Source organism: Rousettus aegyptiacus, unplaced genomic scaffold (assembly GCF_014176215.1).
Source record: "Rousettus aegyptiacus isolate mRouAeg1 unplaced genomic scaffold, mRouAeg1.p scaffold_m13_p_14, whole genome shotgun sequence".
Taxonomy (NCBI): domain Eukaryota; kingdom Metazoa; phylum Chordata; class Mammalia; order Chiroptera; family Pteropodidae; genus Rousettus; species Rousettus aegyptiacus.
This window is the reverse complement of record NW_023416289.1, coordinates 36,442,974-36,470,906: the sequence shown is the minus strand read 5'-3', so window position 1 is coordinate 36,470,906 and position 27,933 is coordinate 36,442,974. Positions and strand designations below refer to the sequence as shown.

The 27,933-nt window shown below is 40.3% G+C and overlaps 2 long non-coding RNA genes across 4 annotated transcripts in view; one reads left to right on the top strand and one right to left on the bottom strand.

The window, feature by feature from the left end:
- The window catches only part of LOC118611445, a 48,340-nt gene extending 20,407 nt beyond the window's left edge, over positions 1 to 27,933 (top strand). Inside the window, exons 3-4 of one of the 3 annotated variants that reach the window (XR_004954441.1) lie at positions 25,565 to 25,651; positions 26,127 to 27,933. This is a non-coding gene — a long non-coding RNA (uncharacterized LOC118611445). Of the gene's footprint in view, positions 1 to 8,824; positions 11,943 to 17,435; positions 19,962 to 25,564; positions 25,652 to 26,126 lie in introns of those variants that run through there. The other 2 variants (XR_004954444.1, XR_004954443.1) reach the window with 2 other exon arrangements.
- LOC118611446 lies at positions 68 to 27,375 on the bottom strand. The gene is made up of 3 exons (XR_004954445.1): positions 27,244 to 27,375; positions 13,736 to 13,830; positions 68 to 1,531 (listed from the first exon to the last, which is right to left on the bottom strand). It is a non-coding gene; the product is annotated as an uncharacterized LOC118611446 (long non-coding RNA).

The following is a 27,933-nucleotide window of genomic DNA, read 5'->3' as shown; positions in this document are numbered from 1 at the left end:
ACATATCAGTGTTGGGGAACAGAAGGAGAGAGAAAGGGCCCGGGATCTACTCGCTCATGGATATTATGGGACACCTAATGTCACCTCTGGGTGTCATGAGGATTAACTCATAATGTGGGGAGGTTGCTAACCCCATGAGCACACAGTAGATGCTCAACAGACCTGCATTAATGAACATGTACACATTATTTTCCAAACATGCTTGCTCAGCCATTACTGTTTCAATGGTTTCCTGTAAACTTGAAAGTGCCAGCACAGCCTGTGATCCTTCAGGACTGTGGCTGTGGTCTTTACTGAGAGATGACGATAAGCAGTCAACTCTTTGCTGGGAACTCAACATAATTTGGTGCATTGAAATGATGGTTAGTATGGGGGTCTCAAGTGTGTTGCGTCTGCTTCCTTTAACACACTACTCCTAAAAATGGCTCGGGGTCAATGTCTGCAGTGTCAGGGAGCCTGTTAAAGAGGCTGGTCCCTGCCCAGCCCCCTTCATCGCCCCCATGCCCTCCATAGACCAGGACAATCGCAGTTCCTTCCAGTAGGGCCGAGAACAGCCGCTGATTCACACACACATTAAACAGATGCAGTGTCTGTGTGCACTTGTCAGCTCGAGTTTGCAGCAGATCACGTGGCAAATTTGCAGGACGACCATCAGACCATCAGTGTTGGGCACAAGGGCTCAGTAGATAAGTGAGTGCTGTGCACAGTCTCTGGGCAGGAGGAGGTGATGTTGGCTGTGCCTACACTTAGAAGGGGCAGAAGAGCAGCAGTACTACCTGCACTGTGATAGAGTCAGCTGGTGACTGAGGACAAGAAGGGATGACTACACAGTTAGGTCCCCCATGTTGGAGTTCACAGTTCATGACTTCCAGGATAAAGATGAGGGGAGGGTGGTCTCCAGCATTTCCAGGTCCTTCTGCCTGTGAGTGTGGGGGAAGCAGATGAAGGGGCTGTGCCAATGCATTTGAAGACACATTCTCACCATGAAGCTGTGACACTTCACATAATGTCACCAGAGCAAATGACCTAGAGCAGGAGGAGGATGAGGACGAAATGACTGCTTCTCAGGTAAACATGGTGTCAAGGTCAGAGGTTATGTCTTCTTTTCTTACTAAATAAAATACTACGTATTTAGAAGGTTCAAACCTTGCCGTCTCTATGTCTGGTGGTCCTGTAAACAAAGTAGTATTCAACTAGTTTGTGTCCTTTCTGATGAAAGTCTAGGTCTACTCTGGGTGTTCCTCTTGTCCCCCAGACCCTGTCTTTAAACTGTCCCTTCTGGCATGAAGGAGTCTCACCATGAACTACTAACCCGTACCTGCTGCAAATGTTCCCTTGTGACAGATCCACACAAGAATGTGTTGGTACCAAGATTCCCACTGGGGGTGGGATTGGGTCCTGGGGGATCAGTGATGAAGGAGAGCATTTCATGTTTAGGTCCCATCTGGATGTGACACCTGTCTTGTGTAGACCAGGATTAGGAAAATGCACAAATAACAATCATTATGTGGCCCAGAATAACTCCCATGATCTGAAAGAGAGAGAGGGGGAGGGAGGGAGGGAAAAAGGGAGAGAGAGTGAGAGAGATCTCAAGAGCACGAGCTCAAGCACAGTATTGTTCCTTAGACTGCCACAGAGAAAACCGATTTAAAATACACAGGAACCTAGTGTGTGGGAGCTGTCTGGAGCTCAAAATTTGTGTGAAACTTTTTTAAATTTCATGATTACATTCATATTATTTAGTTTTTTGGATTTTTGCAAACATCCCAGCAACGATGAGCGCATCAGACAGCTGATAATCAGGTTGTCTCACCCCAGCTGATGTGATCTTTGTTCCCTTGGTTCAGGGGCTCTCTGCCACTTTCCTCTTCTATGAAGTCAATATTTTCCCTGTTATCATTCATCACGGTCTTGTAGGGATTTACCAAGAGAGGTGAGTAAGCCATCACATTTCATCTGAAGACTCTCTCTTTTTAGTTCCTCTCTGCTTGTAGTTTGTTTTGGAAAATGGAAGCGCTCGCCTTTCTTCAGTGGAGATAATGGCTCTTGCTAGTGAGGTTCTCAGTCAGACCTGGGGCCTGTACATTTCCATTGTATTCCAGTCATGACCAGACAGCTCTTGTATTTTCATCAAAGAAAACACCAATCATATAATTAACATATGTTCAGATATCTTCAAATTCTATCATAAAACTCAGCACAAATGATAAATAAAATTCCAGGGAATAATTAGGGATTTGTTGGTGTAAAGAAGAAGAATGCAGGGTGTTTCATTTTAACCTTCATTTTTCCTTTCTTGAGGTGATCTGCATCCCTCAGTCTAGATTAGTGAGAATTACTAGAATTCTGAAATATTGTTGCCACATTTAAAAATTATATCTCCACTTCTGATTTTTGATTCAGTAGTACTTGGAGGTTAACTTAAGGATCTAGAAATTGAAAATAATTTTTAAGTACTCTCAAGAAGCTGTCAGCCAGGTGTTTGTGAAGTCATTTTGTATACCATCTGTAATGACCTCTCTTCTCTATTGAACAAGTTGGGTCGAAAATTGTAGAAACCTCACAAGAGTCACGAGTCTAGAGGTGAGATTGATGGACACCTTATGTGTCTGTATTACACACAGTGATTCTGGGCGACCAGTCCCTGATCCTCGGTCCTCTCTGGGGTCATGTGCATTGTTGGAGGGGCTCCATTTAGGTCCTTGGTTGGGGTTTCCAGTGTGTGCATGGGTGAGGGGCCAGCAAAGGAAAAGACAGAAATGAGAGACAGCATAAAAAACCGAGTAACTATGCCAGTTGGTGGGAGATCTAGTCTGTGCCACAGATTTTAGGCCCAGCTCCCTGAATTTGGTCTCTGGCATGTGCACCTGCTTGAGATGGGATTTGATGCTGATGGTCTAAAGATAGGGGCTGGGAAAAACGGAGCACGCGACTGCAGGTTTTGGCCCTGAGATGGGTGTGTGGGCCAAAAGTCCTCCTGTGTGCATGTGTGCATGTGTGCATGTGCAGCATTTGGCTGGGGAACTCAACAGCACAGGCGCAGTGGTGAGTGATGAGCAAGGACGAATGCTGAGTGAGGTCAGAGTGTGCTGGTGTCATGAAAGGGGAGGAGCAAAGACTCTCTCTGTCCATAGGCCACACTGCATCTGGGGAAGACATGAAGGAGCCAGATAACAAAAATGCTTCAAAAATGAAACGTGGAACGTGCGGAAACACGGTGGAATTTTAGGCTTTATATTTATTTGCAAGGACCGTTTTGAAAACTTTCACCTACATTGGCAATGTTCAGTTATGATGGGCACAATCTCATACCCCAGATGCACCTGGGTAATCTACTTATGCACAAAGGAACAATCCACATCTGTGATGTGTGTGATAGTGAGAGACAGACACCTTCAACTCTGGACAGATTGTGTTTGCAGATTCCTCTGGTGCCATCTCTGGGATGATATGAATGTCTCTGGGAAAAGGAAAATTTATTTCCTCTCTTTAGGCAGAAAAGGGAGAGCAATTTTGCTTACTGCTTTTGCCTTCATCTCAATATAATTTCTATGTCAGAGAGACATATTTTGAGGTGTTACAGTCTCTGTTATTCTTTCTCTCTTACTCTGTCTCCAACACATACTCTCCTTTGAAGTCTCTTGGATATATATACCCAGAAGTGGGATGACCGCATCACAGCATAACTGTATTTTTAGTTTTTTGAGAAATATCATACTGTTTGCACCAATCTGTATTTCATACAACCATGCATAAATATCCAATTTCTCCACATTTTTGCCAACACTTGATATTTGTTGTTTCTTTGATAATGATCATCCTAATTGGGGTGAGGTGATATCTTCTTGTGTTGCTTTTAAATAGAAGATACAAACATTTATTTCTTAGATATGCATAAAAGACTACTGGAAAGACACATGGAGCTAAGAAAAGAGATTGCAGAGAAGTAGGTATGAGGATGACTTTTTACTTTAATGACAATGTAATATATATAAATTATGCTGACATCTTTTAATTCACTTCTAATTGTACAGCACCATCATAAAGATTTTTTTGTCCAAAAATAATTTTGTTTATTCCCATTATAAAAGTAATACAAGATTATAGTAAAAATGGAAACAGTAGAAAGATTATCAAGATTTTCTTTGTGGTCAACTACGGGATCAACTATTTTCTCTTGTGAAAGTATAATTAATATGCAATATTATGTTAGTTTTAGGTGGACAACATAGTAATTTTTCCTTTATAGACCTTTCAAAGTGATCACCACACTTAGTCAAGTAACCATCTGTCACCTTTCAAAGATATCACGATATCATTGCTTACATCCCCCATGCTGTTCATTACATCCCTGAGCCTCATTCATTTTATAACTTGTTTATACCTCTCAATGCCCTTCACCCTTTTCTTCATTCTCCAGCCCCCTCTTCTCTGGCAACCATCAGTTCTTTGTATCTGAGTCTTTTTCTGATTTGTTTGTTCTTGTTCAAATTCCACATATCAGTGAAATGATATGATATTTCTCTATCTTTGTCTAACTTATTTCACTCAGCATAAAACCCTCCAGGTCCATGCATATTGTTGCCAGTGTCAGGATTTACTTCTTTCTCCTGGCTGAAAAATACTCCATTGTATATATTTATCACATTTTTTAAATCCATTGATCAATTGATGGACACCTAGGTTGCTTTCATGTCTTGTCTATTGTAAATGCTGCTGTAATGGATGTAAGGGTCTGTGTATCTTTTAGAATGAGTGTTTTCATATTCTTCGGATAAGTGCCCCAAAGTGGAATTGCTGGGCTGTATAGAAGTTCTGGTAGTAATTTGAGGATATTTTGGATGCACTATTTTATAATCCCATCAACAGTGCGTATGGATTCCCATTTCCCTGTACCCTCACCTATACTCATTACTGGTTGCTTTTTTGTTAATAGCCATACTGACAGGTGTGAGGTGACATTTCATCATGGTATTGATTTTCATTTCCCTGATGATGAGTGATTTGAGCATCTCTTTATGTGTCTGTTGATCACCCTGATGTCCACTTCAGAGACATGTCTATTTAGGTCATCCACCCATTTTTCAGTCAGATTTCTTTTGTGTTTTTGATATGGAATCATATGCACTTTTTATATATCTTGGATATTAACTTCTTACTGGATCTATCATTTGGGAATATCTTCTCCCATTCAATAGGTTGCCTTTTTGTTTTGTTTATTGCGTCCTTTGCTGTGCAAAAACTGTAGTCTGATATGGTCCTATTTGTTTATTTTTGCTTTTGTTGCCCTGGACTTAGGAGACATAACAAAAAAATAGTTGCTAAGACCCATCTCAAAGATTTTACCGGCTATGATTTTTTCTAGGACTTTTTAGGTGTTACATTAGTCTTTAATACATTTTGAGTTTATTTTTATATATGGTGTTAGAAAGTGGTCCAGCTTCATTATTTTCCATGTATTGTCCTGTTTACCCAATATCATTCATTTAAGAGACTGTCTCCCCACATCTTCACACTATATTTTCTTGCCTCCTTTATCATAGATTGATTTACAGTATAAGTGTAGATTTATTTCTATTCCCTTGGTGGGTCTATTTTTCATGTGTTTCAGTACCCTACTCTTTTGTTTACTGTAGCTTTGTAGTGTTGTTTGAAATTAGGGCTCATGACACCTCTAACATTGTATTTCTTTCTCAAGACAATTTTGGTTGGCTTTTTGTTGTTGTTGTTGTCGTTTGTTGTTCCATACAAATCTTAGGGTTGTATGTTCTAGTTCTGTGAAAAATGGGTATTACCTTGAACTTTAAATTGCTTTGGGTAGTATAAACATTTTAATGACATTAAATCTTCCCATCTATGAACATTGTATACCCTTGCATTTATCTGTGTCTTCTTCATTTTCTTTCATCATTATCTCTTATTGATATCAGAATGGAGTCCTTTTATACCCTTGGTTAAATTTATTGCCAGAACTCATTTTACTTCTTCTTTTTCAATTTAGATGTTTTTTATCTTTTTTTCCTGCCCAATTAGTCTTGCTAGGACATCCAGTACAATGTTAAATCAAAGTGGTAAGGCGAGGCATTCTTGCCCTTCCCCTGATTGTAGAGAAAAGATTTCAGTCTCCCACTATAGGGCATGATGTTAGCTCAGTGCTTTTGATATATGACGTTTATTACATTCAGGTTTCCTTAGATTCCTAGTTTGGTGAGTGTTTTTATCATGAAATGCTGTCAAATATCATCAGCTTGGTGTTTTTTGCAGCATTTAATAATGATCTTGCGGTTTGACCTTCAATCTGCTAATGTGCAAGAGCTAATGTACATGTTCTGATTTCCATATGTTGAAATACCCTTGAATTCCACTTGTTCATAGTCTACAATTCTTTTAATGTGATTTTGATTTTGAATGTAGGTTTCTTGTATTTTATTGAGAACTTGTACATCAGTATTCATTACAGATTTTTGTTTGTAGGTTTATTTGTAGCACCTTTGTTTGGCTTTGATATTGGGCAATGCTGGCCTCATAGGAAATGTTTTGATAATTTCTTTACTCTTTAATCTTTAGTAGTGTTCATGGAAAATTAATGTTAATGTTCTTTAAATGTCACTAGAATTACCTAGTGAATTCTTCTTGTCCAGTGCACAGTTTATTGAGAGTTTTTAAATAATTAATACTGTTTTGATCTACTTCTTAGTTATAGGTCGCCTGTGGCTTTTATTATTATTATTATTATTATTTCTTTCTGTAAAGACTAAGCAGATTGTATTTTTATAGAAATTGATGATTTATCCTAGATATCCAATTTGTTGTCATATAATTGTTCATAGTAGCCTCTTACAATTATTTCTATGGCATTATTTAGGACATCTCTGCTTTCATTTCTGCTTTTAGTTTTCTTCTCTCTATAATTCTTGATGAGGTAAGAGTCAATTCTAGTTATCTTTTTTAGAGATATGAATCTTCCTTTCATTGATATTTTTCTATTTTTGCCATTCTTTATTTTGTTTATTTTTGCTCACCTTTTAAATTTTCTTACTTTACTTTTGCTAACTTTGGGATTAGATTGTTCTTCTTTTACTTCTTCCTTGAGGTATAATGTTATGTTGTTCATTTTAAATCTCTCTTATTTTTGATGTAAGAGCTTATTTCTATGAACTTGTCTCTTAGTACTACTTTCTCTCAATCTGAGAAGTGTTGGTATATTGTGTTTCATTTCATTTGTCTCAAGGTATTTTCTGATTTCCTTTTGATTCCTTTTTGACTCACTAGTTATTCAAGAGTGTGTTGGTCAATATCCAACTATTTGTGGAATTCCCAAGTTTCCACCTGCTATTGATTCTTGGTTTCATTCCTGTGTGGTCAGAAATGATATGTAGATGATTTACATCTTATTAAATTTGTCAAGACTTATTTTGTGGACTAACAGGTTGTCTGTACTGGGGAATGTTCCATGTGTGATTGAGAAGACTGTACATTCTAGTTTGGTGAAGTGGACTGTATCTGTCTGTTATATCTAATTAGTTTATAGTGTTGTTCAGTCCTCTTCATATTGATCTTGTTTTTCTGTTTTTATCTAGTTGAAATTGGAGTATTCACTTGTCCTACTATTCCATGACTTTCTATTTCTTTTTTTGTTTGCATTTTTATTTTTCACTTACGGTTGACATTCAATATTATTTTATATTAGTCTTCTTGTGGAATCTATTTAATATGCATATTGGCTTAGTTGTTGGTGTCCCATGAGTCCCTTATGCTGTTTTCCCTTTTGCACATTTTGTTTTTGCTTCCCTAAATTGATATTTTAAAATGAACTGTGTTTAAGCTGTCTGAATTTTCTTCTGCTTCACCAAGTTTATTATTGAATATTCTAGTGTATTTTTATATTCAGGCATTGTATTCTTCAGTTCTTAATTTCTGTTTGGTTCTTTTTTATACTTTGTCTCTTTGCGTTTTAATTTTGGTCATACATATTTGTCTCAATCTTATTTAGTTGTTTTCTCTTTTCTATTGAGTGTCTTTAAGGTGGTTATTTTGAATTCTTTGTCAGATAACTAATAATTCTCCATTAAATTGGTGACAATTTCTTTAGGTTTATTTTGTTCCTCTGATTGGATCAAGTTTTTCTATTTCATTGTGAGCCTTGTGATTTGTCGTTGAGGTTTATAATAAGAAACAGCCACCATCCCAGGCTCTGTTAACTTGCCTTGTACAGGAGAGCACAAATAACAGGTAGACGTGCAAAAAGTTCTAAAGCCTGTCAATCAGTTCTGGGGATGTGTGTGTGTGTGTGTGCGCGCGTGCGTGTAAATTCCCAGATTAAAATTTTTTTGTTTCCTTATTGGAGCTCATATTTTCCTCTACCTCATGTCTGTCATTAGTACTGTAGTCTCCCTGGTGGTTGAACAGTTAGTCACCTGCTGCCAGGACCCAGAGCTAGTCTGCAAGTTGCAACAGCTGTTGCCTGTGTGAAAAGGAGGCAGCAAGAGCCTGAGATAGGGGTGGTGATCCTGTGAACTCACCTCCCTTCTCAAGTGCAATTGTCATTTCACCTTAAGTGGCAATGATGGTACAGATTTGGGGAACTGGAGATGTTTATGAGGAAAAAAATCGCAGGTTGTAGCAACTAAAAACAACTAGAACCTTCTAGTCAGCATGTCCAAGAGACCATTGCCATGTTTAGGACAGGTTCATCCTTTCTCATGTTCCTTGGAGGCAGGCAAGGTGTTAGAGGAAGCAGGAAATACTGAGCCCTGACTTATTGTCTTGCTGGATTCTCTGCCTCACTGAGTTGTTCTGCATAAAAATAAATACTGTTTTGCAGGTTGCAAAGAAACACCATCTCTTAATTTATGAGCAGACATGTGGAGTCTGACAAAATGTTTCATTAAGGATATTACACAAGACAAATAAAAGGAAGATCATGGAGCCATTAATGTGCATTAGAAACTATTGGACTCATTCGTAAAACTGAAGCCAATGAATTGAAAGTTAAATGGTGTTGGATTTTTGTAGGAAAAATGTAATTGAGCAATATTGACCCGAGTATGACAGGAAGTATAAACAAAACAAGAGCCACAGAAGAGAGAGATTTGTAAAGAAATAAACCAACGGCAGCACCATCATCAGATGGTTTAACATGTGGTGTCTACCCTTTTTTAAATATCCAACAATTCTATTCTTTTAACTCAATTTAAGAGCATTGAAAAATTACCAAAGTTCTCTATACTTGTCGCTGTTTTTGAATTTTATAGAAAGGGTAATCATCTCTTTTGCAACAAATGAAACATAAAACATGAGTTCATTTTCCATGAACAATTCCAGAGTTTGATCCTGGTTCACATTTGTTACCCTGGATTTCTAGGTCAGGAATAAGAGCTGTAAAAGTGGTCCAATCATAGTTATATCACACACACACACACAGAAACATTCATGTGCATGCACACTCACACAATCCAACGTGGTCCCCCACACACCCATAAACTTCTCTATCACAAGTACCGCCATCTACATACTTACCACCAACTTGACTCACATTCACACTAATGACAACACACATGAACTCATACAGTCCCACTCACATTCATGGGTGCACACTCCACAACCACAATGCAAGCATGTTCTTATATGGAAGGGTAGTGTTGCCTCCAATCTCAGGATGACTGAAACATGGTGTCTTGTGCCCCTTTTATGCTCCTTCTGGACCAGGAAGGTGTGTGCAACATGCATCAATTAAAAAGTGCTGTGAGCATTGCTTCTTTAGGATGAGGGGTGTGGCAGGAAGCTGGAGGATTTGTGGGGCAACAATGTGAGTGTGAGATAGGTGAGCAGAGTGAGAGCACAGGGAAAGGAGAACATAGGCACGATATGGGGTGCAGGGAGCATGGGGACAAGGGGATGCAAGAGGAGGGGGCATGTGGTTAAAAGCACAGGGGTTAAAAGTCACAGAATGATAGAGACAGACAAAATTCAGGACAGAGTATCAGAGTCAGAGCAAGAGACAGGGGAGGTGTGAGAGAGCAAGGGTGCCAGACACTATCTCCCAGGGTAGGTTAATGGTGCCAGCTTTGTCCTCAGTGACCATGTGCCAAGGAGTCAATGATGCCATTGCATCTAAGAATCAGTGTGAACCTGCTAGGTTGACAGGGCAGCCTGGTTCCTGCGGCTCTGTCCCAGCATGGCAAGGAGAGCTCTAGGGGAGAGAATCAGACATAGCTCCCCAGAGTACTCATGTGACTGATCTTGGTGTTTGCCTGTGGGAGTGAATGCAACAGAGATCTGGGCCCGCTACTCCTCCGAGCGTGCATGGGGGTTTACCTGTGGTTCCAACAGCAGGGATACAGATGGGGGTCCTGGGTCCCACTGCTGAAGAGGGAATGGCAGCATGGGCCTGGGCTCGTGCTGCCCCAAGTGTGTGTAGGGATTTATCTGCACCTCGAGCAAGAGAGTGAGACAGACAGAGATAGAGAGATATAGTAAAGGCTAGTTTTCTTCAGGGAAAAAACTACCTTAGAGTCTTGCACTGTAGGGGATGCAGGCCAGGGAACCTGATGTGATTGAGGATGGCTGGCCCAGTGCTCAGTTCTGAATGATTAGGCCATCCTAAGATTACTCCGGCTTCGTGGAGCCAATCAAGAAAATGAAGACAGGGGAGGGAAAAAATGGCATAGATGATAGAGGCTCTGTTCATCCCTCTGGCGACCAAATCAAAGTTGTGACAGAAACAAGGAGCAAATAGCAAAGAAAATTGCCTGGGATCTAGAAGAAAAAGCCCTACAACTAAGGAGAGAATTAAGAAATCCCCCTGCAATGGGAGGAGGTAGGACAGGGCGAGGACGCGAGGCTGCCTGGTCCCAAGCCACTAAGTGAGACAGCAGCAATAGACAGCTGTAGATGCCTCTAAAATAGGCCGTGTCCATGAGCAGACTTTCACGGTACCCGACCTGCTATCTCTGAGCAACAGCACCCAGTTGGCTACACAAGTGGCACCAGGGACTTAGAGGGGGACACTGAGTTGTCGAAGGGCCAGAGAAGAGACTCACTCTATACAGAAGTACTGGCGGTATTGTCAGCACTGAGCTGATCAAGAAGAGAAGGCTTCAGTGGTGAAATGCCCAGTTGAAAGAATGCACAAGGAGCTGACATGCGAATGAAATGGCAGGCACCAACTTTATTGTGGGGAGCATGCGCTTCTGCGCTAGGGGACTTTGTGGGCTTTACATATGTCATAGAACAATAGTGGCATTCTGCCACACATACATAATAAACAATAAGCTGAGTCATACACGCATAAGTTAGGTGCAGGGGCCTTACTACATTAATGTAACATTTAAAATCCAGAGTCCTATCCCTAGCTGTGAGCCTGGATCACAGCCAGACCTGGGACTCACAGGTATGCATTGTTACTCTGTTGAACCCTTCTCCCTCCCAGTGTGAAGACTCAGCACCGTCATAACTGAGACATCATCAAACTGGATGGCAGAGGTCTTTCCACTGAGAGGATTCCCTAAAACTCTGCCTTGCCCAACTCATGGCCCCACCCAAGCCATATCCAAATGTTTCCTCGGAGAGTTAGGTGCCCTTTGCTTAGCAGCACCTAGACTCACACTAGTGGCAGCTGACTGCAGTTTCTGGCATTGCTTCTTCAGGAAATTATAAGCACAACATCTGTGGATTGCTTGTTGAATCTTAACAGGTGGCCCAAGAGGGGCACAGGCTGGGGCTAAATTTGGCCTGCAGCTGAACCCCTCTCAGGACAGTGCCACTGGACGCCTACTTCACAAAGCCACACTAATGAGACCAGAAGACTTGGAAACTTTGCTTAGTCCATAGAAACACGCAGAAATGCAGCCAAAATGGGAAGACAAAGTAGCAGAAACCGTATGAGAGAAAAGAACAAAGATCCAGGAATAATGGAGTCAAGCAATTTAACAGGTGCAGAGTTCAAAACACTGTTTATAAAGATGCTTAATGAACTTAGAGGAAGTGTAGATGAATTCATTGGGAACTTTAACAAAGAGATAGAAAACATAAAAATAGAAATGGAAATTATAAAAGGGAACTGGTAAGATATGAAGAACACAATATCAGAGGTGAGGAGTGTATTCAATGGAATCAACAGAGTGGATAAAGAAGATCAAACCACCAATATAGAGGATGGGGAAGCCAAGGACACTCAGAGTGGCAAGAAAAAAGCCAAGACTATAATAATAATTTAAGAAGCCTATGGGACACTATCAAATGTGAAAATACATTAGGGGTACGTAAAGAGGGAGAGTAAGAAGTCGAATATATATTTGAAGAAATAATGATGGAAAACTTCCCTCACCTGGTGAAGGAATACACCTACAACCCCAGGAAGCTCAAAGAGTCCCAAAAACCAGGAACCCAAAGAGGCCCACACCAAGACACATCGTAATTAAAATGCCAAAGGTTAAATACAAAGAGAGAATCTTAAAAGCAGCAAGAGAAAAGCAGTTAGTTACCTACAAGGGAGCACCCTTAAGACTGGCAGCTGATTTCTCTAAAGAAACCATGCAGGACTGAGGGACTTGGCACAAAATATTTGATGTGATGAAAATCCAGGATCTAAAACCAAGAATACTTTATACAACAACAACAACAACACTTTATCCAGCACAGCTATCACTTAGAGTCGACGGACAGATAAAGAGCTTCCCAGACAAAAATAAGCTAAGGGAATTTATCAACACCAAGCAAATATTACAAGAAATGTTGGAAGGACCTCTTGTAGAAGAAAAATGTGTATCAAAAACAGAAATAAAGAATAATAACTACATTCCTATCAACAAGTACCTCAAACGGAAAAGAATTAAGTGTTCCAACCAAAAGATAGAGTGGAAGAATGGACAAGAAGACAAGACCCCCTACATATGCTGCCTATAAGAGACTCACTTCAGATTAAAAGGCACGCACGTACGCGCACACACTCTCACACACACACACACAATAAAAGGAAGGGGATGGAAAAAGATATTGCCTTGGTGGACCTAGAGGGTATTACGCTGAATGTAATGCATTGGATAGAGAAAGACAAATATCACATGATATCATGTATATGTGGAATCTAAAGAACAAAATAAACAACAACAACAAAACAACAACAAAAGTGGAAATAAACTCATAGAAAGTATTTTGAGGGCTACTATATGGAAGGCTGTTGGGGAGGACGGCAAAAAGAGGCAAAAGGATTAAGAGGTACAAATGGATAGTTGCAGAATAGACATAGAGATATAGAGTGTACATGGGGACGGTGGTTAATAATGTAATAAAATGAAAGGGGGATAAGGGGTACTCGATTTAGTTGGGTGACTGCTTTGCAAGTTATATGTCCTTCTCTATGATATACAACTGAAACTGATATATGATTGTATGCCAACTATAAATGAAAAAAGTTATTGAATTGTACAATGTAAATACAAGCAACTAATTGTCTGTTATATTTCAGTAAAGCCAGGGGGTGGGGAAAGAAAGAAATGAGGATAGGAAAGACGAGATGAGTTAGGAGAGTTCAGTGGAGCTACTACCATGGACCTGCCTCCTCCCTGTTAGTTCCCACTGGAGAGGGAGGGAAGCAGAGAAAAGGCTAGGGGGAAAGATGGAGGAGTAAGCCTGGACAAGCTTCCGTAGCCCACTGCTTCCCAGTTGCAAGCCCCTAGCAAAAATGAAAACAAGGGGCCGAGAGGAAGGAACAGAAGACTCCCTGGGGGCTTACCCATCCTGTTGTGGCCAAAATATTCTGTGCAGTCTTTTAATTTGTAATTTGGATTGGGGTCACTCAGCAGGTCTTTTCCAATTCCAAGGGTGATGCTAAGTCAGGGAAATTAGAGGAAGAAAAGTAAGAAAAGTACATAGGACCGGGGGACTTCTGCTTAGTTAGAGAACAAGTCTCTTACCAGCCTCCTAGAAATGCCATCAACCATTTGCCCAAAGCCAATGGATCTGCACAGAGGCGTTAGGGGAGACCTCAGCCACTCTCAGCTGAGAGGAGCCATGAACTTGGGAGGGATGAGTTTATGTCCTTTGATTCCTTCGTAGTTGCCAGAAAACATGATGCAGGGTAAGGCAAATTTCCCTGAGTTGGGTCAAACCAAGCCCTGCACCGAGAGAAGAGGGTCCTTTGGCGGAGAGTGTAGAAAGAATTCATCACATGACAAAGTCGGAGTCAAACAAAGTTTATTAGACAAAGTGTGGTTTCCTCTAAGAGAAAGAGAGTGAGAGGGACCAAAAGAGACGTGGACAGTGAGAGGGACTGAGAGAAAGAGACTGAGTAAAAGTAGTGAGAGGGACCTTGTGTTCAGGGAATTCCGTGTATATATCATTCTTTAGTTTCTGTGAGTTACAGTTTAAGGACTTCGTTTACCTATTCCCTTCGATATGGACATAGAATGAGGAAGGAGAAAGGGCAGAGCATATAGCATGAAAGACCTGCTGGCAGTTCCCAGCCTTCAATCCAGTTTCCTCATAGGGAATGAATGATTTTTTTTTTTTTATGTAGGTTAGCCACTTAAAGATGATATTTCCCGATTCTCCTTCACAGGTGTGGGAAATGGGTTGTTAGCAATCCTAGCAGACATTTTCCTTTGTACTGAAGGTGTCCTCCTGGCCTGGCTGCAGAGTCAATTTGCATATTGCAATCTCCAAATGTAGCTTGATTTAACATTTTAATTCTCTTGCCTCTTCCCTATATTAGTTTGACTGTGGTTAAGTTGTGGTTTGTCTACATAGGCTACAAGACATTACAGATACCTCAGGCCCGCTCATTAATTACTTCAGTGGTAGAGACAGTGCCAGTGTCATATTAGGTTTTCACTCACTTGCAAGGGTGACTGAGCAGTTGTGCATCCCAGGTCAATGCACAGTCATGAGAGTGCAAGATCTCATGTCCTACACCACCCAGATGACTGACATGTGCACAAATCAAAGACTCACTTTCCGTGATATGTGTGATAGCAGGAGAAAGATACATTCAGCCATGTAAATGTATAAACAGGGAACATGTCAGTAAAGGCGTTTATTCATAATCACCATGGAACATGATGTTATGATTTAGGGAATATAGTGGATCTGTTTCTATTGGTGTGAAAAACTCACCTTAATGTATCATTGGTTAAGGAAAGCAATCCGACAGTTCTTTATGACAATATTTGGATAAATGTTGAACCATATACAAAAACTTTTAATGTTTGGTCTGTGTTATGCAAACTCAGATACACTCTGACATTGCTTAAAAGGATATACCTCAGGCTGATTAAAACTGTTACATGTGGAGATCGATTGATTGGGGGACAATTAATGGAGATCTTAGCTTTATTTTGTGTAAATGTTTTCTAAATTTCTATTTTATAATTTTTATTATTTTGGAAATAAATGTGTTCCTATGTGTAGTAGTTTTCTATCACTGTCATAACAAATTACCGTGCATTTAGCAGCTACTACATACCATTCTACAACTCATGCATTAGAATCACAGAGGATTTGCCTGGGCTCTGCTTAGTGTCTCAGAATGTCAAAATCGAGGTTTCATCAGGCATGGGCTTTTATCTGCAGCTGCGAGGGGAGAATCCACTTCCAGGCCCACACAGGCTGTTGGCAGAATTTATTTCCTTCTCCAAGTTTCCACATGACCCTTCCATGGTTATGTATTTCTCCAAAAAAGAGAAAAATTTTTATCCTATTTTTCACTCAAACCTTTCCCCTGGCCCTTTATTATATATTCATTTGAAGGGCTCATCAGGGGTATTCTATATAAATAAGGTTTTTGCCTCATGGGCTCAAAATAGAAACTATTCACAATTACCATGCAAAAGGAATATTATGGAATTAATGAAGAGAAGAGTGTCTTAGTGACCTCCAATCCACCCCTGCAATCTCCATCACCCCAGCTGGAAGACACTCAGGAGGCAGGTGGTGCCCGTGGAGACACCCCTGCCCATGCTGCAGCCATGGAAGACAAATGTGCATCCAAGTCATCAAGGAAATGTCTCAACCCAAAGCCTACCATTGTCCAGGGGACTCCTATAGACAGAGTGACCGAGGAGCTGGATGCGGTCAGGTGTTTCAGAATCAAATCCATGGACTCAGCCTGCACTCAGTGACCAATGGAAAGACATAACGGTGAAGAAGAGAGAAGTTCCCCAGGACTCTTAAGATAGTCTGCAAAATAAACACCACCCTTACTGCCCGGCGTCTGGAGGCCATTCTGGTACGTTCTAGATGACTGACATTCACCTTTAGGCCCAGCATCCTGCATGGACACATGCGGCAGAGTTACATGCAGCATGGCAACTGAAAGCCAGTGTTTTGCATTCACTACTAGTTCTTCCTCAAAAATATTTATTACAATTAAGGGTTTCTTTGTTTAAGAGGCTCCTTTGAGTGTATTAACCATTAAATAACAATTCGTATGAATCACTAGGATGAATACTGTGCATAGTTTTTAAATCTTCACAACTTTGTGATATAGGCACTTCTGTGAATTTTCTCTTTCAGAGGAAAATAAATTAGGCACAGAATGTTAGTGATTTGTCAATATTGCACACAGTGCTTCGAGCAGAGCAGCTGGGCATGTAGCAGGGACAGTTTTCCTAACCACTTCGCTACAATCGAACATGCTGGATTTTCAAATAACTCAGATCTAGGTTCAGTTTTGCTTCTTATACCTTGCCATTATATTTTAGATGGATGGTATTTTATCATTTTTGTTTTCACAAGTTTCTTTTTCTGTATAAATGTTCATAGGTCAACATCAACTATGAAGAAAGATTTAGAGTTCCTGATAACTTAGGTGAACTACAGCAGGATAATAGTGTAGGGATCTGTCTCATGGCCAACTTGGAGTAATGGCCACAAGACTGACTCAATATCAGGAAATACTTGTTTGCTTTCAAGCCAGGATCACAAGTGCAAGATCACAGTAACTGAAAGTAATTACCCATTATGAAACAGTCTGTCATAACTTGAGATCCAGTCTCATACCTACTGATTCACACTTGACTTCGGCGAGACTATGAACGACAAGGTGATATTTGTGAAATCTTGTCCATGGGATGACATTGTAGAGAAATGTGTGCAGAGCTTGGGCTTAATATTAACATGTTTTCAAACCAGAGAAAATAGCACACGATGAGTTTGAGTCTAAGAGTTCCTGTCTGAAACACAAATATAATGCTGCCTTTCTGCGAAAGCTCTTTTCCTCACTTCGAGAAGGAAAACCATGTCACCACAGTCATAAGGCTATGGATGTTCCCAGTAGAAATGCCATTAATGTCACCTTTATGGTCATCATAAGTAACCCATAGTTAGAGGAAAAACGCTTCTATTTCTGAAATTGTCTTTCAGATACACCATTTTTGAAAAGCATCATGTGATTCCAGTGGACCCACCCTCCTCTGACATGCCTCTTTCCCTTGCAGATGTCCTGAGACTGAAACAGAAACTACAGGGATACATTTCTGCCATGGAGATGGAGGACTCTGAGTGCAGGTTGCAGCCACCATTGCCTGTATGAAAGGGAGGCAGTCAGAGCCTGAAATCTAGATAGTGGCTCTGTGACCTCACCTCCCTTCTGAAGTGCAGTTGTCATTTCACATCTAGTGGCAATGCCGATGCAGGCTTGGGAACCTGGGGACATTTATGGAGAAAAACAACTAAAAACATTTAGAACCTTTTCGTCGGCATCTCCAAAGAGACCAAAGACCAAGTTTAGGACAGGCTTGTCCTTTCCCATGATCCTTGGAGGGTGTCAGAGGAAACCAGAAATGCTGAGGCCTGACAGGTGATAGATATACTGGCTCATTTTCTCACTGAATTCTCTGCCTCACTGAGTTGTTCTTCTGCCTAAAAACAAATTCTTCAGTAACCTGCAGTCCACGAAGAGGCGCCACGGAGAGTTCTTTTTAACTCTTGATTTGTTGGCTTCCTGCTAGACGGCAGTGTCTAATAGTGAATTTATACATAATCTCATCTGTTACTGTTGTTATGATTCACCTTTATTCCTCAACTTAAAATAGTAAGTTTTCAATTTTTTTCTTACAAACCACATTTTTCTAAAAAAAAAAGTTCAAACAAGAGTTAAATTTAGTAAATAAGAAAAAAAACAGTTTGGACAATCATGTTATTCATATATGTTATGTTAAGTATTCCTTATGCTGACATTTCCAACTATATTTAATTAAATGCTTTCAAAAGTTGGATAATAGTTGATTTCAGTAAGAAATGCAATACTTGAGACGTTGTCTTGGTTCAACTCGGACTGTTTGTCCACTGTACCTGTTTTTCTTGCCCGGTCACTGCACCTCAGCACTGCCTGCCTGTCAGCAGGATGGCCTACAAGCAGATCTACTACTCAGACAAGTACTTTGATGAGCACTACGAGTACTGGCATGTCATGTTATCCAGAGAACTTTCCAGACAAGTACCCAAAACCCATCTGATGTCTGAAGAGGAGTGGAGGAGACTTGATGTCCAACAGTTGCAATTTAAAAGAAAGAGAAAAAGAAAGAGGAAGGAAGGAAGGAAGGAAGGAAGGAAGGAAGGAAGGAAGGAAGGAAGAAAGAAAAAGAAAAGAAAAAGAACGAAATGACATACTTAATTTGATTACCAACATTCTACAATAAACATTTGTTATAGTGTTCCTGAACATAGGGTTTTAAAAATTAACTTTAATTTTTCACATCTTTTTAAAGAGTTTTACTAAAATGTAGCTAAAAGACACTATTATATTAGTTTTAGGAGTACACCATAGTTATTCAACATTTATATACCTAAAGAAGTGATCACCATGATAAGTCCAGCAACCATCTGACACCATACAGTGCTATCACAATATTATTGACTATATTCCCTACGCTGTACATGAGTGACTTTTGTTTTACACACAAAGGTCTGAACCTCATTCTCTTTCACCTTTCCCCCACTTAAAAATTTTTTTCAATTACAGTTGACATTCGATATTCTATATTAGTTTCAGGTGTACAGCATAGTGGCTAGACATGTATATAACTTACAAGGTGATCCCCCTACTGGTACGCACCTGGCACCATACACAGTTATTACCATATCATTGACTATATTCCCTATGCTGTATTTTACATCCCACTATTTTGTAACTTCCAATTTGTACTTCTGAGTCCCCAGCCCCAACTGCCTCCCATCTCGCAACCATCGGCTTGTTCCCTGCATTTATGTTTCTGTTTCTGTTTTCTTTTTTTATTTTTTTCTACAGAGTGCTCATATAAATGAGGTCATATGATATTTGTCTTTCTCCATCTGACTTATTTTACTTAGCATAATACCTTCCAGGTCCATTCATGTTATTGCAAATGGTAAGGTTTCGTTCTATTTAATTGTTATTTACAATGTTTTTCGGGGGTATTTCTTTAAGAATAAAATTTTAGTTCTCAAAAGTTAATGTTGAATTATTAAAAAAGAGAATGGAGATCAAGTAATCCTAAATATGTTACATGGTCAGAGGTACCATTTTTAATTTATGAGCAGAGATGTGGAATGTGACAAAGTACTTGATTAAAAATATTTTGCGAATTACAAGTAAAAGACCATGAAGCCACTACTGCGCATTAGAAATTATTGGATTCATTTGCACAACTTAATGTCAAGAAATTTGAAAGTTAGATGATATGCAAGTTTTGAAGGAAACGTATTGAGCAATATTGACCCAAGTATGATAGAAAGTCTAAACAGACAGGAGAGAGATTTATAAAGAAATAAACTAATGAAGCACCATTATTAGAGAGTTTAACAGGCCATGACTACCTTATTCTAAATATTATATAATTCAGTTCTCCTTACTCAGTTCAAGAGCATTGTGGAATTACCACTACGTGCTTGTGTGTGTGTGTGTGTGTGTGTGTGTGTGTGTGTGTGTGTGTCAAATGTTTTTCATTCATTCGACCACTGATGGGCACTTAGGTTGACTTCATATCTTGGCAATGTGAATAATGTTGCAATAGTCATTGGAGTGCATATATATTTTATTGAGTTGGTGTTTTTGCTTTCTTTGGATAAATATCCAGAAATGGAACAGCTGGATCATATCATATATCTACCTATAGTTTTTTGAGGAAACTCCATACCGTTTTTCATAGTGGCTACACTGATTAAATCTCTACCAACAATGCACAAGAGTTCACTTTTCTCCACACCAACATTTATTACCTCTTGTGTTGATGACACCCATTCTAACAGTTGTGAAATGGTATCTCCTTGTGGTTTTGATTTGCATTTCTCTGATAATGTGTGATGGTGAGTGCTTTTTCAGGTACCTGGTGGCCATCATCTGTATGTCTTATTTGTAATATTGTCTATTTCTTCATTTTTAATCAGATCGTTTTGGGATTTTATTGAGTTACATGAGTTCCTTATGTATTTTAAATTTTAATTCCTTACCCAATACATGATTTGCAAGTCTTCTCCATTCTATAGGTTGTATTTTCTTTTTGTTGATTATTTATTTTGTTATACAAAGCTTTTAAATCTGATGTCGCATTTTTTAATTTTTGATTTTGTTGTTTGTACTTTTGGTGTTGTGTCCAAAAAATTTACTGCCAAGACCACAGTTGAGAAATTTGTTCCTTATGTTTCTTACAGGAGTTTTATGATATCAGTTCTTTTGTTCAAGTGCTCAACTCATTTTCAGTCATTTTTTGGTCAGTCGTGTGAGATAGGGGTCCAATTTCCTTTTTCCCCATGTGTTTATTCTTCAGGTTTAACCAGTTGTTAAAGCCCTTTCCGCATGGTTGTTCTTGGCTCCCTTGTCAAATATTAGTTGACTGTTTATGTGGGCATTTAATTCTGGGCTCTCTATTTTGTTCCATTTGTCTGTGTCTATTTTGATGACATACTGTTTTGATTACTGTAGCTTTGTCGTATAGTTTGAAATCAGGAAGTGTTATAGCTCCAGCTTTTTTCTTTCTAAGTATAACATTGGCTATTTAGGTCTTTCGTGGTTTCATACAAATTTTAGGATTTTTCCTATTTCTGTGGAGACTGCCATTAGGTTTTTCATAAGCATTATCTTGAATCTACAGATGGCTTTGAGTAGCAGGACATTTAAACAATATTATTTTTTCAAGCTATGAATACAGGATATCTTTCCATTTGTTTATGTCTTCAGTTTCTTTCATCAATGGACTGTCACAGTCGACATACAGATTTTCCACCTCCTTGGTTAAATTTATACCTATTTTATTGGTTTTAATGCTATTGTGAATGGGATTTTTCCAGATGTTTTACTATGTGTATAAAATGCAAGTGATTTTTTAATGTTTCTTGTATATTTTGACTTTACCTAATTTGATGATGAGTTACACCAGCTTATTGTTTGAGTTCTTTGTATTTTCTATATGCAAAATTGTATTATCTGTGAATAATGATGATTTTACATTGTCTGATTTGGGTGACTGTCCATTTTTTTCCTTGCCTCATTGCTCAGTGCGATATCTGACAGTAGGGCAAAGGCGTAATGGCCACCATAACAAGAAGGTACCTTAAGATGGACAAATGAAGCAGGCAGTTCCATAGAATACAAGAGAATTCATTATGAGGTAATTTACTCATGAAAAAGTTTGGTTGAAGCAGAAGAGACGACCAAGCAATCCTGTGCAGATTAGTCTCTGCGAAAGACTCTAGTTATGTACTGTTTGTATAATATAACAGGTACAAATGATTGACAAGACAAAGGGACAAAGAAAATGCAGTAGCACCAGGGGCTATACATCCCGGTGGTCAGTACTGTCACAGTTTGATATTCATCTCGGTTGTCATCCTCGCCATTACTAATAAAAGTATTGAGGTTACAGTATAAGGAACAGAGATCATCAGTAACTAGAAGGCTATGCTGTGCTAAGGACAGTGAGGTGGGTCAAAGGTCACAGAATGTAAGGACAGAAAGATGGAGACGGTATTGTTCACATTGATGCCTATACACTCCACCTCCAACATCTTGGTGGCCCACACGATCTTATCTGCCCATTGTCCATAGGTTCCCTGGGGCCAGGGAAAATAGCAGTAACAGCAGCAACTAGAGCATAGGGAGCCACCAGCTGTAAGATAACCCCAACATGGCTGAAATCCATTTCCCAGGAGGAGAAGGAATCTGACACTTCAGTGAATCAACAAAGGAATCCTACCACATTCACCTATAGCAATTTTCCATATGGGGTAGGAGGTCAGTAATGTTAGTCATACAAAGGAGTATAAGTACCATATTCTTATTTAGTGAGGGCACAGGTCCCACCTTCTGTTGCAATGAGAATATTTGAAGCCATCTAATTTTGAGAAAACCCTTTTCTTACCGGAGCAGTTTCTTGGTTCGGCAAAATAAACGCTCTGTCTGGAATTACCACTGAAGGCAGTTACTGTGAACTGAGCCACAGCTTGGATTCCTAGCCTGGCACTGACCCGGCCCACTTGGGTGGGAAGATGGGACCAGGCCATTCCCACCAGACAGACTGTGAGTTCACCTGGACTTTGGAGCAGGTAAGGTGTGAGGGCTTCCTGGTAAGGTCTCATGAATTTCCTTTGTCAGGTAGGAAAGTCCAGTGTATAGTGGCCTGTCTGTCCACTGGGGAGATATGGCCAAAACTTTTGCCACGTACCCAGATTCCTTCTTTGGGGGCAACAAGGCATCAATCTTTAAAGATTTTTTCTCTGCCTGTCCAATCAGTGTCTACAGACTTATGAATTATTCGATAGTATTGGAGGAAGCTACACCATGTGTCTGTGCCTATGTCTGGTGTGGCTCATCCACTCTGCCAAACTTAGCAAACATGGCCAGTCTTGGGTGATCAGCACTCACCCATCCTAGGGCACCCCAAATGTGACATGAAGTGGGGATCACAGAAGATGCACTGTGATGTCACAAACATAGTTTTCAGTCAGTTCAAAATTAAAGATGAATTATTCTCCCTGGTCCTGGGGGTGGATATCCACAGTTCTCATGGGAAGACATTGAGGGGCACCCATGACCAAGGCACTTCTTTCCTGCTGTGCCTGGGCCACAAATGATGAGCCAGCAGGCATCCTTGTTCTGTGATTGTACCTAAATTTCAGTCCCTGGGATAAAGGTGTCGTAGCACACATGGATACTGGTTCTCAGAAAAAGCCACCTAAGGCAAGGAACACCAATGTTCAGCAATCATTTGGTGGGGGAAGTGCTTCTGGAGTCACCACAACAAAATGAGTTTCATGCTTACTATAAAATAGTAGGCAAGTCTGTGGATCTGCAATGAGGTACATGTCAGGCACGTAGACTTAGGGTGAGGAAGATGCATAAATGATGAGCAATATAAGAATGACAACAAGGACCTGGCCAGAAAGCCCACTACAAAGCTGTTTACTACAGGCTGTGTCTGTTGTCCACACACAATGGGATTGGGTTCTGGGCTCCAGAATTGACAAGACTTTACCTAAAAAAAAAAAAAAAAAAAAAAAAATCCACACTCAATGAAAAGTATGCTACATAACCTGGGGATTGGAGAGAGAAAATAAGATATCTTGCTGCAAACTCCATACCTAATTTACTACAAAGCTAGTTACTGGCCTCGGTGACTACAACAGTTAAGTTTTTACTTAGGGAGTTAGTACCCTGCCTGCCTCCCTGCCTGCCCACAATTATGTTTCACTCAGATAGTTGCCTGCCTGTCTCTCTGCCTGCCCGCCATTTGGTTTCTACTTAGGTAGTAGGTCCTGCTTGACTAATGTCTTCCCTTACTTAGGTTTCCATATAGTAGTTAGTAGCCTCCATTCTTCCTCAGGAAGCTGGCTCATATAACTGTTTCTCAACCTGTCACTTTTGGAGATGTTCTTATTTAACATAGGTGGTAAGGGTCAGCTTGAGGCTGGCTCTCATGTCTCTGGGGACATGATAAGTTTACCTGAAAAGGACAATGACAGGGGTGAGACAAGTTAGTGCTCTCAGAGGCTAAGCTCCTTTGTATTAGCCCCTTTCTCTCCTGGGGCTCAGCACCTCATAATACAAATGATGATGGCAACATCTGACAATTTAGGTGTCAAGCACTATTCTTGGTACTTCATGTAATGTCTCTGTTATTCTTAGTATAATTGTGTGTGATTTGAGAGAAAGAAACTGAGGCATGGCCAGATCAAGTCACCTACCCAAATGTACAAAACTCATAAATGGAGGGATTGAAACTCCCTTGATCTGTACAGACGGCTGCCTGTGATGTGTTCTCCCATTTTGCCTGCTCGCCCTTGTGGATGGCAGATAAACCTGGCTTTGCTGTTTCTTCTGGCTTTACTGCAGGAGTGGGCCTGGTGGCCTGCCAGAGTCCCGTGTAGCAAATGGGGCAGCTGTTGACACTGATGTATAAGGACTCTCTGACATTCCCTCTAGAGGTCTCTCTGATAGGCCTCCGGTCCACAGTCCTGGGATAATAACTAGGAAACAAGGCATGTGGTCTTGTAAGAACTAACTTCTTTCTTTCTTTTCTCCTTTCGTTGTATTTTTCCCTCCTACACTGTCAGCTCTTGCCCTGGGTGGGACTCTGTAATTACTATGTGAGTCTAATGAGAGCTTCTGATAATAAAAGGGACAGTGGAAGTCTATTTGTCTCATATTGGAAGCTGAATTTTACAGTAAAATTTATTTTAATTTCTCTCTTCACATCAGTCCCACAGTTAAATGCCAAGAGCAGTCATCAGAGTCCTCTGGGGAGTGATATCTGATCATCTCCCCCAGGGCTCTCCTGGCTATGCTGGGTCAGAGCCACAGGGACTGGCTGCCCTGTTAGTCCAGTAGGGTCACAGTGATTCTTAGATGTAGCAGGCATCATCAACTTCTTGGCACATGGTCACTAGGGACAAAGCTGGGGCCATTAACCTACCTAGGGAGACAGTGTCTGGCACCCTTGTTCTTGCCTCTCCCTTCTGTCTCTTGCCCTGACTCTGACACTCTGTCCTGTAGTCTCAGTTTTTCTCTATTACTCTATGACCTTTAACCCCTGTGCATTTAAGCATCTGCCCTCTCCCCTTGAATCCCTAATCTCTCTATGTCCCCATGTCCCCTGCACCCCATATTGTGTTTATACTCCCTTTTCCCTGTGCTTTCACACAGAGAAAAAGCAGTTTGTGGATTACTCCACAAACGCTCCACAAATGCTCCTCAGCTTCTTGCCACACCCCTTACCCTACAAAGGCAATGTTCACAGCACGTTTTAAATAATTCCCGGTGTATGCACCATCCTGATTTGGAAGGAACATACAAGGGGCACAAGGTCCCGAGTTTCAGTCATCCTGAGGTTGGAGGCACTGCTATTCTTCCATATAAGATCATGTTTGCATTGTAGTTGTGAAGTGTGCTCCTATGAACGTGAGTGGGAATGTGTGAGTTCGTATGTGTTGTCATCAGTGTGAATGTGAGTTAAATTGGTAGTAAGTATGTAGATGGGGGTACTCGTGATAGAGAAGTTTGAGTGTGGGGGGATGTGTGTGCTTGCATGAGTGTGTATGCACACAAGTGTTCACATGTGTATGTGACATAACTATGATTGGTCCACCATTACAGCTCTGATCCCTCACCTAGAAATCCAGGAAAACTAGATGGTGAAGCAGGATCAAACCCTGGAATTGTTCATGGAAATATCAAGAACTGGTTTGTAGACATATTTTATATTTCTTCATTTACACAATAGTAATGCGTGCTCAATCGATAAAAAAGAATAAAAAGAATTATAGAGGATTCTGGTAATTCGTCAATGTTCTTAAACTCAGTAAAAAACAGAATTATCAAATATTTAGAAAAGGGTGGACATCACCTATTAAAACTTTTAATGATGGTGTTTCATTGATTTCTTTATAAATCTGTCTTCTATAGCTCCTGTTCTGTTTAGACTTCTTATCATACTCAGGTCAATATTGCTAAGTTATATTTTCCTACAAAAATTCCACATCATCTAATTTTCCATTGGCTTGAGTTGTGCAAATGAATCCAATAGTTTCTAATGCACATTAGTGTGTCTCATGAACTATCTTTAACCAAATATTTTGTCAGATTCCACATGTCTGCTTGTAAATTAAGACATGGTGCCTCTCTGTGATCTGCACATTCATGAAGAATTCATTCTTAGGTATAAGAACAATTCAGTGACGCAGAGAATCCAGTGAGAAAATGAGCCAGTCTATCACCTGTCGGGCCTCAGCGTTTCCTGCTTCCTCTGAGACCCTGCCTGCCTCCAAGGATCATGGGAAAAGATGAGCCTGTCCTAAAATCAGCAAAGATCTCTTGGGAGATGCCAATGAGGAGGTTCTAACTGTATTCAGTTGTTACCAACTGGGATTTTTTTCCCCACATAACGTTCCCAGGTTCCCAAGCCTACACTGCCACTATAGTACAATGACAATAGTACTTCAGAAGGAAGGTAAGGTCACAGGACCACTATCCCAATTTCAGGCTCTGGCTGCCTCCCTTTTACACAGGCAATGGTGGCTGCAACCTGCACCCAGAGTCCCTCCCACCATGTCTTTCTCCTACTATGCCTTACGTCATGGGAAGTGCATCTTTGATTTATGCATGTGTCAATCATCTGGGTGATGTAGGAAATGAGATTGTTGAACCATCATGATTTTGCATTCTGACCTTGAATGCACAACTGCTAAGCCACTCTTGCAAATGAATAAAAATGTAATATGCCAACTGTGTCTCCACAGTTAAAGTAATTAAACAGGCCAGTACTCTGAGGTGGCTCTAATGTTTTATAGCCTATGTTGGCAAACCACAACTTACTTCACAAAGCATGGAAATCGCAAATAGCCAACTAGGTTTTCTAAAAATAAAGAAATTGGTTAACTTGTAGCCAATCAAATATTGTCCTTGTCTAATTTCCACATCTCCTCTATAAAAGCCTCCGCCTGCTCACGGAGCCTCCTAACCAACTTCAGTTTGGCACTTCCTGATTTGAATATGCAGCTCAAAATAACACAGGCAAATTTACATGTCAGTTTAACTTTTGACACCACACAGTTCCACCTTTCATTTTGAGCACTTTTCTCATCTAGCACCTCAACATCTCACCTGGATGCAGCATGGCCTGAGGACTCAGTGTGACATCTCTCCCACATCTCCCTACTCCACACTCAAACATGCCCAGAAGACAGCAGCACACTCTGCCCTCCTGTGACTAGACTTCACTCTTCCTAATATCTCAGCATAGCACCTGCACTGTTAGTTTCCAATCAAATGCTTACATTTGCTGAAAATAGCTGCTCACCCTCCTTGTGAGGAGACTCCCAATTCCAAGTTTCTTCTTAGGAGAGAAATAGCTGAGTGTACTGTGGATCCAATGATCAGGGCTTTTTGCAGCTGTCTGAGAGACTCATGACGTAGCGTGCTGACAGAATAGCAGTATAGTGTGGATGCATTGAAATGGCTGCTAAGAAAAAAAGGTGACTAACTATTCAAACACCAGGGAGCTTGCAATACTGAAGACAGACATAAGGTAAAGGAATATATCATGGGCTTCTAAAAAAACACACACACACACACATTTTAAGTGGGGAATTTGCACATGCGTGCTCACGTGCACACACACAGACACAGAGTACACATTCCTAGAAATGTTCTAACAAGCCTTCGAATTTCTTGCACACCTGCCTATTATTTGTGTTGTCCTGTACAAAGCAAGTTAACAAAACCTAGAAGTGTGGCTGTTTCTTCTTCCATGACACAACAAATCACAAAGCATACAGAAAAACACATACTTAGTCCAATCAGAGGAACAAAATAAACCAGAAGAAATTGGCCCTAAATTAATGGAGATCTATTAGATACCCGAAAAAATTCAAAATAACCACTTTAAAGATTCTCAATAGAAATAACAACTATGTAAGATCAGGACAACTATGCATGACCAAAATGAAAATGCAAAAAGACAGAAA